The sequence below is a fragment of the Parasteatoda tepidariorum genome, chromosome 11 (assembly GCF_982258835.1).
Source record: "Parasteatoda tepidariorum strain Cologne lab strain chromosome 11, Ptep-v5.0, whole genome shotgun sequence".
NCBI lineage: Eukaryota > Metazoa > Arthropoda > Arachnida > Araneae > Theridiidae > Parasteatoda > Parasteatoda tepidariorum.
Genome location: NC_141765.1, coordinates 96,404,104 through 96,423,730, shown reverse-complemented (window position 1 = coordinate 96,423,730; position 19,627 = coordinate 96,404,104). Strand labels below are relative to the sequence as shown.

The 19,627-nt window shown below is 28.1% G+C and overlaps 1 long non-coding RNA gene across 3 annotated transcripts in view; it reads left to right on the top strand.

Moving 5' to 3' along the window:
• Positions 1–19,627, top strand: part of LOC147801936 (uncharacterized) — a 117,643-nt gene that overhangs the window by 78,283 nt on the left and 19,733 nt on the right. For all 3 annotated transcript variants that reach the window (XR_015430465.1, XR_015430466.1, XR_015430467.1), the window contains one exon: positions 13,829–13,916. This is a non-coding gene — a long non-coding RNA (uncharacterized LOC147801936). The remainder of the gene's footprint in view (positions 1–13,828; positions 13,917–19,627) is intronic.

The window sequence follows — 19,627 nt, the reverse complement described above, 5'->3', positions numbered from 1 at the left end:
AGGGCTAAAGGTAACAAAATGAAGGAAAATAAATATTTTCTTGTAACAAAAAGTAAGCAGGTCATTGATATAATATAAGGGCCATATTTTTGAAGAAAGGTACATTTTTCAGTCAGTGAGGTTTTAATTTCTAGAAATTCTGCTAAACGCTAGACCGTGTGAATTAGTCAAAAAGTACAGTGTTGACATTTTTTTTGGAGTGGGTACCCCTTGAGTATAATTAAAAGAATTTTTTTGCTAATGTAAAAATTTTGAGTTTGAAAAATTTATTAAACTGCTCTTAAAAAAGTCTTTCTCTTCATATAAGAACTTTATAACGAACCCTATAGTACAAGACGATAGTACAATATAATTTGCCAATATTTTGAAGATTTTCCATGTGCAGGTTACTACAGGCATTTATTGTAAGTGTTTAACTAATGTTTAAGAAAAAAATTCATACTTTTTGATGCTTTAAGAAAACTTTGTGCAATGAAAATATAAAATAAAATGCAAAACAAAAATATATTAACAAAATAATGATCGCTTTTTTTATTTATGTTTTGCAACATTTATATTCTTTGCTTATTTAAGAATAATTTAAATATAGCTCTTAATCTGTTCATATGCAAAATTAAAAAGGGAGAGGAGATAGGGCTAGATTGGACATCATAATAACTTTTTTTTGTTTATATGTCAAATTTCTTATGTGGCATATTATAGGTTGACAACATTAATGTGCTTAAAAAAAATTCAAACAACGAGCCACCTAGAATAATTTTTGATCTGATGGTCGGATTTTCACATTCTAAGACCCAGTCTTAATGGTTAGAGAGGGTAATCTTAAATATGCTAATTAATTAGTGAAGACGATATTTTAAGTTATAAAATTCATTTATCCCAAAATAATTCAATTCAGAGAATAACATTTAGAAAATATTTATAATTTTTTTATTATTTTATTTAATGAAAGTCAGAAAGATTTTGAAATGTAAACTATGTAACCTATACTTTAAAGGATGTAATTTTACACGGCAAAATACAAAATTTGAGCGAAATAGGTCGAATAGTTCGTGAAAATTGAATTTTAAAAGTACGACTTTTGTAAAAGTCAATTTCTCCGAAACTATAAAATGATTCTTACCATAGCCGCTGAAAATAGTTACGATCAAATTAAGTTTTAACTAACTTATGATCTTAAAATCTAAAACACTATAAGCCATTCAACCAACAACATTGTCTGCCGTCAAATTAGTAAGCCCGTTGTAGGAACTCGTTAAACGTATAAAGCAATGCGTGTTCGACCACTTTTTAAGTTATGTTCTGCCTAACTAAAACATTGTAGATTTACTTTTAAAATTCCTGCGTGTACTTCAAAAGAATGTACATTTTTTTGATCACTATCATGTTCCCTTAAGGCAGTGTTTCCCAAAGTGTGGTACGCGTACCCCCAGGGGTACGGAAACAGTTTAACGGGGGTACGCGTTCTTATCCGAAATATCTTGCAACAAACGAAAATTTCAAAATTTTATATTTTAAAACAAAGCTAGCCATGGAAATTTACGATTACGTATTTTTCTATTAGTTATTTTTCTGCAGAGTTAACAGTTAATAATTAGTGGTGTCAACAGCCAGCTGTGATTTTTGACTTTTGTGCAATTTTTCATAGTAAAAAATACATTAATTTTTTTATTAGTGGTACACAGCGTTACGAAAAATTTTTAAGGGGTACGCAAACGTCATAAGTTTGGGAAACACTGCCTTAAGGGATCTCGAGGATTTTTCCTAACAAAGTTTTCGACTTTTAGACGGAAAAAAAAATGCGTGCTATAACTTGTTTTATGCTGAGCATTGAAATACTAAATATAAGATAATTTTTCTGAAGTTCTAAACTTCTAAAATTACAGCAAAAATACTGCAAACCTTTTACAGAAAACAAAAAGTATCTAATTAATTTTATTAATTGAAATCGTCTGCAAACTCATATATTTTGTTTTATTCAAAATTATGCCTTTTAATCTGTTTTTTTTTTTTCAATTCAAATATTTCGACTTTTAATAAACCTATTAAGTTAAAACTTGGTAATTGGTTAAAGTATAGCTTGTTGTTTAAATTTATTCTAGCACTTGAATTTTGGTAGATACTTTATTTAATTTATTTGCATTTTCGGGAACAAAATATTTTTTTCCAGCCAATTCCTAAAACTTTGTTTTATTTTAAAAAAATACTTTTTATTTTTTCAATTTCTATGCGCTAGTAAGTTTGGTAAGAGACCATTTTTGTTTGCCAATAAAAGGTTTTTCAAATAATTTTCATGATTTTGTCTTCAATATGCGATAGTTTTGTGTTATATATAAATTTTAACTGTAAAGAAAACTAAATTATGAAAGTTCTTTGCGATGCATTACAAAAATATTTGCATTTAAATAATGTCTTTGCTCTTGTTAAAATATATTGGAAAATTCAGAATCTTAAGTTAAATTTTAGATAGTTATAGAAATTTTTAAAAAAATGTTATACATTGATGCTTTTCCGATGAAATCAGTACCTTTTAATTCCTAAATTACCACTTATTATTAAAATTAGCATTTACTGTTATCTTTGACGTTAAAAGTTATTGCACATTATGAATTTTCTTCTTGTAAAATTTTGTTACGGCTTACAAAGTTGTTGGTCAAACATTTCGGTAAATCAAATTACTTTCTTATGCTAAGTACAGAGTTTCAGTCTACAATTTATAGATAAATGTTAGATATCTATTTTGAATCGAAATATAATAATAGAAAATTTGTTCCAAATAGTTTAAATCGGAAAACCTTCGAGCCTTTTGCGATTAATTTTATTTTTTTGCATCCAAATCTCCGGAACTATTTAAACAAATCCGAAAACAAATTTACGGAATTAAAAAATATTATTTGTTTGAAAGTAATTTATAATAACAGGAACATTTTGAACAGGAATTCTTGCATTGTAATTTGTACAAAATGATTCCTTCCTTAAACAATTTTTTTTTTAAAAATTCCAAACAAATGTTTCAAAAATTATTAATAACGTTTGTCATTTTAACCACATTCAAATTCAATACAACATACATTTTAGTTTATTTCGGAAATTTTTAAGTTAAATATTCCTTAAGAGTTTTTTTTTTCCATAGTCAAATGTCTTGACCTCAAAAACTTATTAAAGATATTTTTTTAACTTCTTTCCCCAAATTTAACTTTAATTACAAATATAAAATTTTATAATTTTTTCCGCATTATTTGTTATAATTTTTTGCAAAAAAAAATATTCCGGAATAGTGAATTCTTATGCATGTATCTCTGCCCCCTTGTAGGTAACAATAAGCAAACCTCAGATGATTTCGTAATATTTTAACTGCTACAAATTGAATCAGATCAAAGCTTAACCCCGTCCCGCCCCTGTCAGGGGGCATCCGGAGAATACTGTAAGTGCGTGCACGTTACCTCTCAGTAAAAAAAAAAAGAGGATTCCAAAAGGTAGGCTTGGTGGCGATTCATGGCAACACCAGAAGGCCTCAAGGAATTTAGTGAAATCTTAATAGTAGTGATTCAGAAAATAGAATTTAGAAGTTTGAGTGTTCAAACATAATAGGTGAGGCAACAAAAAAAAAACATTGAAAAACGGTAACAAACATATTGTGATGATGAAAAGTACCAGAATTTGTCCAAAGCCCATGAAAACAGATATAATTTCAGAAAGAAGAGTTACGGCGAGGCAGCCGTGAAGAAAAATCCTCAAACAAGAGGAAACTCAAAACAGGAATTGTTAGAAAATTTAACAAAATTTTGAACAATAAATTAATCGAAAATTCGAAAATCATTTCTAAAGAACACAAATACAGTATTTGCGAAGGTTGCAAGATAAAAATAAATAAATAAATAAATACATAAAATAATAATGATAATGTTAATAAAAATACTAATAGCATACAGAAAATTGTTAACAGTGAGATACAATTAATGCATTACATGAAATATAGAGCTCGTTAAATGTACAGCTCACATTTGTTGACGCCGTCTATTCAAGTTCCCTTGTAAGGAAAAGGCGTTCCATTATTTTAATAATTTCCTGTTTGACTTTCTTCTGCTTCCAAAATAATTCAAGTTGGATGCAAATCAAATGGCTACAATTTAAATATTTAGTTAGCTTTTAGTAAATAATGCAAGAGTTTTGTCTTCGTAAATAGATCGTGTGTCATCGAATCTGCAAGAAATTGTGCTCGCGACGAATTTTTGAAAAATACAAATTGTAGCCCTGAGATTAATTGTGTCTGCGACGAGTAGTCCCCACAATGAATTGTCGCCGCGACGACTTGTGTCTTCACTGAACTGTACTTCAAAAAATTATACATGACAAGTTAAAGTAGAACTAGAAATAAAAAAGATTATAGCTAAAGCAAGTTATAAATATTGACTAAAATATCGCAAATTGGAATTTCAATTCCAAATCGTCCTTTGAATTTAACTTCCTAATTTAGAAGTTTTCTTTAATTCATCCGGTAGAACAAATTTCTGGTCAAAACAACCTTTGGCTAAATTTTGACCTTGATATCACAAGTTCAACTTTGCATTCAAGTGTTAGCTCAGCAAACATTTTCGTACACTGCTTATCCACCAAAAATAAGTTATGGATAAGCATACTTAACAAATTTCTAACCGAAAAACCTTAAGTTTAAATTTCGCATCCATAATAGGGCTTATTATAGAAATCATTATCTCCTTTAAAAATTGTTGGAAAAAAGAAACGTCAAAATGAGTTATGGTTAAATTGGTAAGGTGGCAATCAGAAAAGATAATTTTGTTAACAAACCAATAGTATAAAATGATTATCCAACCCTCAAAAATCGGTTTTTGCTATAAACTTGCTTTAGCTAAATTTTAATCAAAAAAAAAAGTCTACATTTTGATCGCTAGTAATAGCGTACCAGAACAAATTGTTAGCTCATAATTGAGTGCCTGTCGCTTTTATTAATCCATTAAAAGATAGTTATAGCTAAAATATGATTTTGCTAGAACTTTAAAAATATACCATCCTAGGAATTTAGTCGCAAATTTTAAGCCGATCGAAGGAAAGCTTTAGGTCACCAAAACGTTCTTAGTAACACTTCAATGAAGAAGCAAAGCAAAAATTACCCTTTGACTAAGATGGAACATCGGTGTCCCTTATAAATATTTTTTCCAATGTTCAAATTACAAGCAGAAACGCATTCTAATATTTTTTAAATATTAAAAAAAGTTTAATGGTTACTAAAAAACTGTTACATTATCGGATAGTTTTTATATATTTGTACTAAAATACGAAATTAAAAAAAAAAATTCTATGCATATAACGATAAGACCCATCTTGATTAAAGGTAATATTTGATTGACGAAAACTTAAATGAACCGGAAAAAATGCAAGTGAAAAACAAATTTTTAAAGAAACGAAATCGAAAAAATGGTATTAAAAATAATTAGTTTACAATAAAAACAACGTTCACGGTGAACTCGAAATTTTTCTTAGTCCAAGCATCTAAAAAAAGTTACGACCCATAACGTTTCATTCTATTTTTGACCAAACACCACGGCATTGAATTTTTCACCAAACATTAACTCTCCAAATATTTTGTTAGCTCAGCTGAAAGAAGAAAAGATAAAGGTTTAGATTAAACACTACCAATTTTTTTCTTCCATTTAATCGACTTTTCGATACGCAATTGCATTAAATCATATTTAGTAAAATTCTTCAAAATAATTAGTATTGTATGCCTCAATTTCAGTAAAAATGTTGTTTTCACCCATCTGTATGACTTATAAGTCCTTAAAAAGTCTCAATATAATCATAATAACGAGTGTTCAAACACTTTCATGTTTATTCACTGGTAGGATCTGTCCAATCACTTCATTATCTTACTACTTATTATTTGAACCACCAAGACTTTGAAATAATAATTTATAAATTTCAAATATGTTAAAACTTTCATTTTCCAAAATTTACATAGTTGAAAAATATTATGATTTTTTTAAAAAATATAAGCTGTTCTTAATTGTTCATTCAATGGTTGATTTACCCTACCACAAGTTTGAATTTTGCCTCCACACCTTAACCCTTGAAAATAAATCATTGACCCACCAAAAGTTGCTCGTTAATAAACTTTAGAAGATAAGTATCATTCACCCAATCGTAGGAAATCAATAATCCAGCTAAAAGTTTCGTTAAACCTCTCTCTCTTAAAAAAAAATTATAACAATAAAAAATTGTGTCAAAATTGTGAAATTGACAAACAATCTTTAAACACACGAATTCCCATAACAGAAAAATTTAAAAAAAAAGTAAAAATTGCTAAAAATATGTATTAGATCATTAATAAGCTTAAGAGAATGAAATGTGGACTATCTGAAATATTTTCAATAGCAAGGACGGTGGGTGAAATTTTATAATTCTTGCAACTAATATGTTAGGACACATACAAATCATATGCTTAGCCAAGATAAAATAAAAATATGCTTTGCCAAGATAAAATACTTTACAGCCAATATAACTTTTTTTTCAAAAAATTATGTTAGGAACTTAAAACTTGCCACTGTAATCACTACCATTAAAAAAAAAAAAAAAGAAAGAAATTAAAATAAGGATATTTTAAGGTCCTAAGCAAGCATTTCTCATAACTCTCCTCCCCTCTCCCTCTTTGAAGCCGTGGAGACTCATGGGATAGAATGTTTGCTTCCCGATGAGATGAACTGGGTTCGATTCTGAGCGATGGCTGGTAGATACGAATTCCGCACCCTGCTCACACCGACTACAGTGCTGCACTGTGGGCCAGAAGACTATGATCTTTGGCCAAAAGTAAAACATTAATTTTTCAATTAAATATGTGTAGGCAGTTTTAAAATATCCCGAATTCAAAGCACTATAATTTACTTTTTGGACCGATGAAAGTAAAATTTTATGAAAAATATGTTTAAAGAAATTGCTTTAAATGTAACTTTTAATTTTTTTTCTTCAGAAATATATATATAGGAATTTCACCCTACTGTTACATTTTCATCAGAGTAATAAGTCTGAAATTACAGTACAATTTTCAGTTTGTTGGTTAATACTCTTGACAAACTTATAGTTTATATCTTATCATTTGACATTTTACAATGTTTGAATGACTTTCGAAACTTAATTCTAAAAAGTTCCATGAGTTCTAAACTTTTCTTTGCTGTCTTCTTTCGAAAAAACCTGCCCCATTTTGCCCGTATTGCAAAGGTGGACTAAATATACCGAAAAACAAAAATTATGTTTTTTTTCTTCATGTTTTCACGTTATTTTGTAATTCACGTTATTTTATAATATTACTTCGGAAATATAATTTGCTTTTAATTTTTAGTATAAAATTACGAAAATTATTATATTTTCATTGCTATATGTAACTATTTAAACGTACTATATCATTTTTCTATTTCTGCTCGCCATATTTCAGCCGCCATTTTGTATTTTTGGAGTATTTTTAGTGTATTTCAAAATTTCAACTATGAAGTTTACCTGCACAGTTTACCTGCACATAAAAAACCCTAAATGCACATTTTATCTAAATACTAATTTTGGCCATGAAACCTTGGATGCTGGCCCACTGTGTGCTGACGTAAAATATACTCAATGGTAGACGGATCATAGGTTAGAGTCCCTAAACCGCCAGGCTTACCGTGGGAGGTTTTCGGGATTTTTCTCTCTATGTAATGCAAATGTGGGTTACTTCCATCAAAAAAGTGCTCCATGAAGGCAAATTTCTCCCAATACAGGATCCCGAAGTTCCCTTGTCTTCTGGATTGGGTTCAAATTTACAAGAATACGGAATTGAACATTAATAGTCATAAGCCCGCCCCCCCCTCAGAAAAAAGTATTGGAAACCACAAAAAATAAGAAAATATAAGAACCACAATTCTTCTATTGCAGCTACCCCCCCCCCTCCCTGGATTTTTAGAGTCAAAAATCCAAATATGTAAAAATAAAATGAAATTTAGTCAGAAAAGGTGCGTTTTTGTGTCTGATTTCGTAACTTAATTAATAATTAACCTATTTAATTAGCAGGTGTCACCCATTAATATTGGAACTCATAATGGGAGACTTTATCTGGTGGAACCATTAAGATTGTTTTCTCGGTTTTCCTCCTTATGTTATGTTTCCTTCCTTCTCCTAATATTTGATCTATGAATTCCTTTGTCTTCTGTATTGTGAACAAAATTACAAGGCTACGAAGTTTAACAATTGTAGTTAAACCCTAAATTGGGACGGTTATAAAATAAAATGAAATAACCCTCTACCCCCTTGTACGAAACAATTAGCAAATCATAAGCCATTCGCCCTCCTTGGTGCTTTCGTATTATTTGACAGATCACAAATTAAATATTTAGTTTTGCAAGCAATGCAAGAGTTTTTCGAGGAATTGACGCTCGACATCTCGTTTTGTTTATTGTACTAAATTGTCAGCCCACACTTCCTCACCAGAAATTTTCTTTTCTCTATCCGTCTGTAAAAAGAAAACAAAAACTAGTGTTTTTTTTTATATATTTTTGAATTAATTTTAATTTTAGACCATAAAACAACCATTTAATGTTGCCTCTAAACATTAACCTATGCATCGAAATGTTGGCCTATTGTTAAAAATCAAATAAAATAGTTTCGTGTTCCCATTCGTTAAAAAAAAGTATTTATTTTTGATACATAGTGATGAATCTGAAATTATCAGCAGTTAAATATTTTTAAGATGTTCATTAGTCAGTTATTTTAATTTTTTACTAATTACAGATGTACAGATCCTTGTTAAATTATAAGACGCACTAAAGGTTCTATGTAAAATCTTAATTATAATACTCTACAGATTTATTGTTTTTACTCCACTGAAACCGGTTTGAACTTGTTTACGTTCGTGCATTAATCCGTTAGCATTGTTATTCGATACGTTAAAAATAAATACAAATATGAAGTATATGAAAAATCTCTTGAATAAAAACCCATTGCACGTATGTTAAATATGAAAGTATTGCATATAAACTCGAGCAAAACATATCATTATTAAAAAAACTACAGTGCGTCTAATACTAATGTAATACTTAATATAATAAATACTCTATATTTATATAATATACCGTCTAATTTATCCAATCGTTAAATTTATATTATATATCGTCTAATTTAACAGAGTGATACACGAAAATAAAGAAGTGCAAACCGGTTTCAGCCACGTAAAAACAACAAAGATGTCACCTAATAATTAAGATTTAAAATAGAATCGCGTCTAATAATTTGGCCACAAACTGTATATGTTTAAAAGATTTTTTCTGTTTGCATAGTATATGTTTATTCAATAGTAACATTATAATTCAACTTAAAATTACTTAATCTTAAATAAAACTCAAATCTGTTTTTATTTAGGATTCAATGTATAGCAAAACTATTCATTTGTATGATTGGATATTTGATGGCATATTAAGCAAATTGTATTTACAGATAATGTAAAATATATTATTGTGAGCTGGAAATAGTTTCTTAATCTTTTATTTATATATAGGTGTAGTGTGTAAATTAGACTTGTTTATAGTGTGATATTAGGAACTTCCATGTGTGTACTAAATATTTAAATTAACCATTTATGAACACTGGACAATCTGTAGCAGTCCACTCTGTGTAGCACAATGTTAATAATCAAACCAAAGTACTATATTTTAAAAAAGTACCTGAGTTTACGTTTATTTGGCTAATGTTAAGAAAATATTTTATTTTTTCGAAAATTTATGTAGAAATCTTAAAATATATAGTTATTACAATTTTTACAAGAACACTTTATTGAAAGAAAAGTGTTTATATTTGCAAATTATGCTGATAATTTATCTTTTCAAAACATGTGGAAAAAAGTATAAATTGAAGTAAGAGGGTCATTCAAATGAAACCTGGTCAGTGCATCGAACTTTGCATTAGACGTAATGGGGCGTAACTGCGCGTATGGGAACATGGATGACTTTGTGACTTGACAGATTTAACGTGCACCAGTCACCTTTTAATACACCTAGAGTCTTCGGACACGACCTCTTGGACATGGGCCCAGTGCCCTACCAACCGAGCTACCCCAGCCCCCTACCCATTAATCTATAAGTGTGAACCTGAACTATTAACCAGTGGACTCAACCTCCTGTTTGCTGACCCACCCCAATTCCTCCATCTTTTATGGCCATCTTTTAATGGCAATCAAAAAAACTTGCTGAAAAAAATAAATATAATTACTATAAAATAAAAATAATTACTATTAAAGATTCACAACTCTTAAAAACATAATTATAACTTTCAGACCTTAGAGTCAGACTTTCAGACTTGTAAGTCTGTCAAATGGCCTAACTATTAATGAGTTAAATTGAAATGAAAGACATGCAATCAAAACAGTTGCAGAAACATCAATTATGCTTTTAAAAAATAATTAGTATGCATAAGTATGTTAGGAAAGCATACAGCAACAGGTGAATTGTTAGCAAGGAAGGGAAAAAAACAAGAAACATTAATAATTCGTCTTATGACTTTGCTTTTGAAGTAAAAAAATAGTTTAAATATTATTATTATATGAAAAGCTGCTTTTGATGATGATTTTTTAAAATTTTTATACAATAAATTCAGATAGTGCTAGTTTATTATAGAAGTTTTTTTTAACTCAACAATGATATATTTTAATTTTTAACAATTTTGTGAGTAATTTCCGAAAGATATCAATAATACCCATCTCTTTCTTAACCTCTTGACAACTGAAGTATAAAGGAATATAAAAAAATATTTTACAGTTATTTAATTTCGATTTTACTACCGTAAGCAGCGCGTAGCTTTGGGGAGGGCTTGGTGGACAAAACCTCCTTACTTGATTAACGAGCTACTGTATGGTAAATGTTGTAGTTAAGAGAAGAAAAAAAAAATTTTTTTTTTTGTAATATAGACATTTGGAGAAAAAATAAGTTGTGTGTATATATATGTATGTATGTATATTTAGGACTGATAATTAAGTAAGGAAATTGTATATTGCTAATTTTAATTTTTAATCTCTTATATAAAGCTAAAATTTTTTAACGACAATATTGTTTAAATTACTAAGTTTAAAATTTTTACTTTTTTTTAAATTCCGTATTTAAAAGTTCAACATAGAATTTTTTTCAGAAGATTGCATAAATATTGTTAGCTTTGTCTATGGGAATAATTACAAAATTTTTTTGAAGTTGCTTAATAGATTAAACAATTTTGGAAAAATTTGTTGAATTGTTACTGTTATTTAAATTGTCATTATTATTGAAAACAAAGTTTTTAAAGTAATTATAAACACCCCATTTCCATTCTGTTAGCATACCTAAAGGTAAAGAAAATCTATTTGATATTTTTTTTAAATTTTCTTCGTGTTTTTCTGTTTTTATTTATTATGATATGTATTTATATATATGTATATATATGTATATATATGTATGTATGTATATATATATATATATATATATATATATATATATATATATATATATATATATATATATATATATATATATATATATATATATATATATATATATATATATATATATATATATATATATATATATATATATATATATATATAATCTTATATATATATATATATAATCTTATTTATATATATATATAATCTTATTTATATATATATATAATCTTATTTATATACATACAGTGTGATTCTAAAAAGATGGGCAAAATTTTTATCAAAGAATGCATGGTCGAAAACAAAACGCGAAGGTGCTGGCGCATTTGGAAAGTTGTTTGATGCAATCGAGAAAGCTCCATTCCTATTGCGAGTTACTGCTCTACGTTATTTGTCGCCAAGCTTTCGGCCGCTGCAGGGAAAGTTCGCCTATCTTTTCTTCGCCGTTGTACCAGCATAGCCGCTGCCGGCCACTGTTTTGAACACTTATTGTAAGCACATGCCATTAAATTTACTTTTATAACTTAACTTCATCGTTCTTTGTGTGTTTTTGCCTCATATAAGAACATACACTCTGACGCCCTCTAGCGGTTTTTGGTTTTGTTTTCGACCACGCATTCCTTAATAAAAAATTGTTTGCTTGGGTGTGTACTATCACTTCCTAAAATTTAGCCCATCTTTTTAGAATCACCCTGTATGTATATATATATACACTTATTTTTTCTATTTTAACTTATTTATAATGTCGATCCTCACTGGTGAATGTCCGAAATATTTGTTATATCCGATTTGTTGTTAATTTATTCGTTGATGTAGTTGTATTTATTCGATATTCTTATATCTGCTGAAGATAGCTTAGGAGAAATATCAGAGTTGGGATTACCGGTTAAATGCAAAGAGGGCAGTGGCTCTAGAGCTTTAAAAAACATTGATGTAGGGCATACCGGGCAAGGGCACTTAACTTGATATTTTGCACATTTACCAAAGCTACTATGTGATTGTCAACATTCACCGGTGGAAGTCAACAACCACTGATTTGGGGCATTCACAGTAACATACAAATATAATGTAAGAAACAGATAAACGGACATTAAAACTATGACACAGGCCGTAAGACATAATAAGAAAAACAAAATATGAATTATTTTGCCAGGGGGCTAATAATTTTCGGTACACATATACAGAATTCAAGTTTTGACTAAGTAAAAGACGATAAATTTTTCTAGTGTTGAATGTTATTTAATTTTTTTTTTTTTTAAATGCGGAGTTTTATATTTAAGTGTAATGCAATACTGCATCAAATCTCAGATTCAAAACTATTTTAACTATACAAAATCAATAATCATTGTAAAGAATCTAACATCAATTATAATAGAAATATTTAAAACTCGGGGATTGCATTTCAAAATTATTCAAAAAGTTAAAGTGATTCAATCTATGTCGCCATACCCACCAACGTACACAATGCATATTCCTGTTGATACTATTTTTAAATGTCAGATAAATATAAATTTAAAAGCTTCATAAAGATAACAGAACTACTAAGTCAAAAGAACAATAATTGTTTTTAGAATTATCACATTTTATAATATTTAAAACTGCTTTTTTAAGTTTTCGCGCACATGCTTTTAGTGGCCTTTTATTAAAAATCACTCTTTTTATGTGGAATTTTACCAAATACTTTAAATGTTCTGAATCAACAATCTCTGCTCAAATTATTAGACGCACTGTAAGATTCTACATAAAATCTTAATTATCAGGTGATACTTTGCAACTTTAACGTTTTAACGCGGCTGTAACCGGTTTACGCTTGTTTAAGTTTGTGTATTAATTGGTTAACATTGTAATGCAATATGTTAAAAATAAATACGAATGGGAAGTATATAAAAAATCTCCATAGAAACCCATTACATTTATGTTTAAATTTAAAAGTATTGCATATGTACTCGTGCAAAACATGCAATTATAAGAACGCTACAGTGTATCTAATAATTTGGTCTAATTATTATACAATGCTAATATAATACATAATGTAATAAATATTCTATATTTATATATATATATATATATATATATTTACATATATATATATATATATACATATATATTTACATATATATATATTTACATATATATATATATATATATATATATATATATATATATATATATATATATATATATATATATATATATATATATATATATATATATATATATATATATATATATATATATATATATATATATATATATATATATATTGCGCATTGCACACATTTATCTTGTAAAACATGAAAGTCGTGAATTTATTAATTAGTTTCTATTTTATTTTGTGATTTGTTTATTATTTCTTATTTTTCTCCTATTCTTAATTAATTTCAGGTGGTCATCATTGATTTTCTGAAAAAAAGAAGAGTTACTGGTCCCTCCACTGGCAAGTGAAATGTGGCTATTTGCAACTAAGATCGAGGTGAAGTAACTAAGGCTACTATTTTTTTTTTATTTCAAGAAATAGCGAAGAAGTTGGCAATTTCGGAAAAAATTAGTCTTATTTTACAAATATCTGACTATTTAAAAAGTATATTGTTGCTGAACTATCGAGTAGTGTCAAATCTAATGCCTCTATCACACGAGAGAAAAATAAGTGCAACCGTAAGTGTAACTTCAACTCTACCTGCAACTCTAAGCACAATTCCTCCTTTCGGAGTTGCCGAAAGGGTTGCTTAATTGCCTGAACAGTTGCATGTAATTGGGTTACCATATTTTGTTATTTATCTTTACTTTTGGCTCATATTTTATTTTATCATATGATTCTATTATATCATAGTTTCTCAACGATGTTCGTAAAGGGAGGAAAAAGAAATCACAGACGCTGTAGAATATTGATTGATTTTGATTAAATTTTTTACATTTGTATTTGTGTTGTCTTTTTCTCAGCAGCAAATAAAAATTCTGAAAACTTTATTTCCCCGTTAGTGCAGTAGCATATTATAAAAAGGATTATGATTTCTACCTCATAATATGAGATGATATTAACATATCATTGAATTTCATGCTGCGTTCCTAAAGACTTAAATACTATCTAGAATTTTGACGATTTTTTTTACGTTGATTTGAGTGACTAATGTATAAAACATGATGCGCAGCGTTTTTAAAAAGTGCTTAGCGTTTTTAAAAAGGGTTTTTTAAGTGAGGTAGCATAGTATAAAAAGGATTACGATTTCTATCTCATAATATAAGATGATATATAAGATGATTATTCTCATAATATAAGATGATATTATATATATAAGATGTTAAGATATCAATGAATTTCATGTTGCGTCCCTAAAAGGATAAGCGGGTGAACGGGGGATGGACTTAAATACTATCAAGAATTTTGACGATTTTTTTTTATCTTGATTTGAGTGACTAAGGTATAAAACATGGAGCGTAGCTTTTTTAAAAAGTGCTTTATTTTCCCTTTTCGAAAATGAGATTTATGAAAGGGAATGTCGATTTTCGCCACGTATTATGTAAAAACGTGCTTTTCACATTCTTCTATTTCACGTTTTCAGAATTCATTCAACCACGATCAATTTCAGCGTACCGTCAATTCATAGTGTATAAAAGCGCCAATCATTTTACAGGTTTGGTGAAATACTTGCAAGTCCGCATGTGCGTCTAGTGAGCTGGGTTCGGTGAGATTCTTACTCTCTCATGTGCAACTCTGCTGCATTTTGCAAGATATTCTCAATTTCAGACTTCATTTTCCACCCTCGGAAATCGAACCGAAAAATCTCTTGATCATTTTTTAATGGCTAATATAATCAAGAAAAGAGTTCTTTTTCAAATTCTAGTTATTTTATCATGATCATGTAAAGTCTTTGAAAATTATTCTGCATTTTTTCAATTTACATAGTGCTTAAAAATATTTTTTGAGTGCCTAAAATGTTTTTAAAAGTTGCTTATTTTTTGTTGAAGGATTTGGCTCCGCACCGTGTAAAAGCATAGTTTATTTATATATATTTACTATTTAACATGCTAGTTAGGCAAGTGGGGTATCATTATCTGTGTATACGCTAAATCGAATGAGTATAAAACCAAGTTGTCTGATTCAATAGTTTAGCAATTCGAAAATTTATAAAAGTTTCATGTGTAGAAAGGACAATTTTATTACTTATACCACTTTATGCAACTGACATTGTTATCTAAGCAAGCAAGGCATTTCTTCAAATTTAATTTTTTAAGCTTAATTAAAAAAAACAGTCCTTTGAAATAATTCTTTAGAAGAAATGAGGGTTTAAAGTATGAAGTATACAATTTTTGACTTACCTTTTACACATAAAATATTCATAACATCAAAACTATTAGATCTATCAAATCAATTCTATTTTTTTAAAATTTAGTCTAAAAAATGCATAACAAATAATGTCAGACTTATCTATACTACAATGTCTCAGAATTTTATTGTCATCAAATTAATTTACATTGCATTAAGGGATCATCAATTTTATTCATTTACACATTGCATAACAGGAATATCACTTTTATGAAAATTATTTTTTCTAATTTCTTAGTAAAATTGTTTTTTAAATATAAGAGGATTTTCAATGTCATACTTACAAATTATTATTGTAAAATTTGTAAACATTCATTATTGGTATAAGATAATTTAATTAAAAATTATAGGATTTATTTTAGGACAAATTTATTGTAATTTATAGTATATAAATTAAAATTTATTAATAACTAAGAAAAAAACAATATTTTATTAAGAACATACTTTTTATGTATCATATTATTTTGTTATAGCCTTTTACGTGTTTTGTTTTGCTTTTAAATAATACAAGAATCAATTTAAAAAATAAAACATTTATTGTCAAGTGAAACAATTAGAACATTATTCATTTTCATTTCTTATTTTTAAATTTTTTTCATAAAAACAGTATTGCATCTCTTTCCTTCTTCACCAGACAAACCTTACAGGATTATACGAAATATCTGAAATAAAAGAAAGAAATCACTTTCATGATAAAATTTTACCAACACATTATTAGAATAAGAGAGATTAAATACCATTAATTTGAAATCATTTAAGTCCTTAGGTATCCCCTTTAAACTTATTTTAAGTTTGACAGATATTTTGATTAGAGTTCTAAGATTATTCTATACACTAATGAAATATGGCAGGTATATTTGGTTTTGTAGTTCTTATGTTTGGATTGAAATTTGTTTTAAGAAAAATAGATTGTATTTATAAACGAAGACTATTAAAAATGTAAGTATATTGAAAAATTAGTAAGGTACACTTACATACTTACTGTCATTGTAGAAAAGTTAAGTATCAAAAGATAAATGTGAAGTATAAATAAAAAGTAAAGTATCATTAGTTAACTTTGAATAATTATAAACAAAATATTATGCAAATCATCATACACCAAAAAAAAAAATAAATAAATAAAAAATAGAGGGGATGAATGTAGAAACAGACAAGGAGATTGGGAATTTGCATTTTTAATAATTACTTCTTATATATAATACCCTATCTTTTTTTTAATACTTTTTAATAATTACTGGAAAATGGGGTAACTTTGTGAGAGACAAGGTAAATATTTACCACACATATTTTCTAACTTGTTTTAAAATGAGATTTTCAAAAATTAAAAGAATTCTTAGGGAAGAATAAAATAATTATTTCACAAATAATTATAATAATAAAAAAACTTCAAATAATCGGACACATGCTTTTACAATCAACAGAAATAAAGATTAAAATTTAAAAATAAAGAAATACAATCATTATTATATTTTACGTTATAATAATGCAACAAAGTTTGGCGAGTTGCTTGGCGAATATTTCAAAGTAAAGCTTTTCGCCAGCATAAATCTTTACATATATAAAAATAGAAATTAATTTTATTTAAAGTAATTAAAACTTTGATCGGAACAAATTATAATAAGTTTTAACTTTTTTAGCTTAAAATAAATAAATATTTTTAAAGAAAATTTATCTAGAAAATAGTGTACTATACTTGTGGGGAAATTACAAATCGACTATGTCAACCTTCATCTATCAAAAGGTACCTCATGATAGAATCAAGTTAACATGTCTTATATACTAGTGAATTGGTATTTATTATTTATAGTGGTAGTTACACCACATTACTCCCCTTCCAGAATTTTATCTGTGATAGAATTCGATGAACAGATACCAGTAGTTGATTAATGCTGTTTTATTTATTAACTTCAATTTTTGCTCATTATATAAATATATTTTTTTCTTCCAAGCATTTCGCTCGTTATTTTTTTTTATAGCTTTTTCGCTATTTTTTCCCATCATTTTTTTCTAGCTTTTCGCTATTATTATTTTTTTTCTAGCATTTCGCTCATTATTATTTATTAACCGGGAGACTTTATTTACTTCACCGGATTTTTTTTTTTTTTTTAAGCATATCAACTGTTTAATGTGGATTCATCCATCAATATTGACAATTTCTTATCACGTCCGTAGGTATATCGTCCGTATCGGTGAGTATGTGACGTCCGTCACATACTCACCGATACTAAAATGATGTGCAATATCCTGTTATGGTAGTACATCAACTGCATTGAAATGGTTATCTCATCGTGTGAAAGTATTTTTAATGCTTTAATTTTAAAGGAAATGTTATTATTAAACTAAAAAAAACTGTTCCGTTTCGTCTATAAAAAAATTCCATCCGATCATCCTCTTCACCAACATCGCCGCCATTTTTATTTACATTTGTATACGTCATCACATAAAATTGAAACGTCATAAAAAGCAAACGATCTGATTTGTTGATATAAGAAATTGCCTGAACAGTTGCAGATATTTCGTGCAACCGTGATTTCTATATCACACGAGGATTTTTCGAGCAATTTTTGGAGAAATTGCAGTTACAGTTTCGGTTACACTTACAGTTGCACTTATTTCCTCTCGTGTGATATAGGCTTTTAATTATCAAATTCAAATAATTATGTCAAAACCGAAACACCGTGTGAAAATGGCCGAAACACAATAAATATAAAGTTCAGTAAACCAATATGAATATGTAATGCAATCGTCACAAGCTGCATGAAAAAGTGATAATTAAATTTCCAAATCGCGTGCCGTCATTCACAAACCTATAGAGGACGTTATTATTACGTACAGTTGCTCTGAAGATTTCTTCAGTGTAATATGGTTGCATCCTGTGGTCGGTAAAACTGTATTTTCTTTGCAGTTAACTACAACTATTTTTTTTTTTAATGTTGCGACTAGAAGCTACTTTCGAAATGTAGTCACTACTTTACTACTTATGGAAGACAAAAACTTAACTGGATATCTTAATTTTCACCTATATTAGAAATGATTTTGAATAAAAAATTGATTTGGTTAAATATGAGGAGATATTAAGAAGTCTTAATTCATGTTTACATGAAATTGTTTTTATTTTAAAGCATTTTTTACGAATTTGTTCCTTTAGTTTTCAAACTCTATGCTTTTTTCGACAGTGATTTAAGAAATACTTGGAAACTGTCAAAGGTCATTTAAGTTATAAAAGCTTTTTTTTATATCCTCCAAGAAATGAAGTACAGAGCGAAAAGCAAAAACGGACCACCCTGAATAACTTCTGATCTAATGATCGGATCCCCACGTTCTCAATCTTAATGATTTGAGAAGATGACCACCAATATGCCAATTAATAAATGCAGTGGATAATTTAAGTCTCGAAATCAGACACAAAAACGTACTTTATAGTTCCTGCAAAATCAAATTTTGAAAAAGTGCGGTTTTTAAAATTTGATTTCTCAGGAACAACTAGGCCGATTACTCATCTATTTTTTTCGAAATTTTTTGAGTTTAAACTTGGTTTCTTTATTTAATAACGTTAAAAGAAGTTATCAAGGATCGCTACAAACTACATTTTTTTTTTGTATCGTACCACTCACTGCAAAACTTCTTTTAAAAAACTGCACACGATACTACCAACTACGGAAGAAAGTAGCAAATACAGTAGTTTCGCTACTTGCAGCGCGCTACTGCCGACAACTGGTTACGTCCCTTTTTTATTACGGCAAGGCACTTAAATATCTTCATTTTAATTTACACGAAAATGAACATTAAAAAACTTATTTTACAGTAATAAGTATCCGTAATAGTATGCGATTACGAAATCGATAGTTCTCAGTTCACCG